The following is a 1,503-nucleotide window of genomic DNA, read 5'->3' as shown; positions in this document are numbered from 1 at the left end:
TTCACCTTCTCTGCAAACTGTGCGTTCCTCTCTCCGGGAACGGGGGGGGAATCACGACACAATGTGGGATTCTGATCCGAGTGCATTCATTGCATTCATGTGTTCCCCAGTAGAGTTTCAGTCAATGCTAAATGGATACAAAACATCACCAAAATGGCAGTTAAGCAATGACAAATGAGTGACATGATTGTGTCAAGCATAGTTGGCGTTTACAGTCCACTCTCTATTTCTAGCAGCAGTATATAGCTTAGCTATGTTACAGAAAGATGAAGCATATCCATATATAGTGTGTCACAGGAAATGGTATATTGTGCCATGTGTGTAACACTCACCTCCTGAGGAAGACGGTACAATAGGCCTACTGCAGCGTTGGGGCATTGATTCAAACGCATACTACAGACCCCAACACAAGACACAAGGGGGTTCGAAAATGTGGTGAAGATATGGCCCAACTTTGGCTCACCCATTTTCAAAAGGAACCATATCCTATTCAGATATTAGATATAGCGTAGCTTATCATACGGTATAATATAAAAGGCAGTATCTTAATGTAAAACTAAAGCTTCATGCCGTTCATGCTATAAGCTATATGCTATTCACATGTAGTATGTTCAAGTTGTTATTTTTTTGTATATTCTATTCATAATCACTCACTGTCATATTAATAACATTTGTCATTATTTGAATCATTCAAATAATGACCATAATACAAATAATTGTATGTATTCATGATTATTTTATGATGATATCATTATTAATTCCATTATAATCCCGAAGGACCCCATGTCGATTGGCCCAGCTTCTGCTCTGTTCCTATGATGCGAGTGTTTCTTTAACTCTGAGTAAACACTGAGTGTTCCCCGCCTGCGATTGGACCTCAGCCTCCCCCCACAACAACCCAAGGCCAGCCGAGCTTAGGACACGGCGTGAGGGAGGGGGGGTCTGGGGGGGGGGAGATAAGCAGGAAGCCCCCTCTGGTGGGGAGAGGGCCGGTCAGTACGTAGCCACAACGTACATTCAGATAGCAGGCCAGGTGCTGGTCCTGATAGGAGCAGACAGGACAACCACCACCGGCACTACTACCATCAACAGCTGCACCATCACCCGCACCCCCACACGTAACATCACCACCTGCACCATCACCACCACCACCATCGCTTGCACCACAACTTGCACCTACACCACCACCAAGTCATCTTACCTGGCGATTGCCAGGTCTATCGATTGATTATCGACACGTATACAATACAGCACTTAGTAAGTACTGGCGGTAGTATTTTATTTGATTTTGCATCATTATTCTGATTGGCTTTGGGGGACAGAAAAGGGTTTATGCAACAAGCGCAAAATGCATATTTAATCTACAGCTGCAGTGAAATCGCACAACAGCACTAAACTCTAAAAGGGGGCGGGGCCGCGCATTTGGCGCGCACGTCGCCGCTACGTCGCCCCCCCGCAGAGGAGCGCCGCGCCGCGCACCGCTCACCGCACCGCTCTCCCCTC

Source organism: Pollachius pollachius (assembly GCF_949987615.1).
Source record: "Pollachius pollachius genome assembly, chromosome: 20".
NCBI classification, from domain to species: Eukaryota; Metazoa; Chordata; class Actinopteri; order Gadiformes; family Gadidae; genus Pollachius; species Pollachius pollachius.
The sequence above is the reverse complement of the archived record's forward strand: the minus strand, read 5'-3'. Positions refer to the sequence as shown.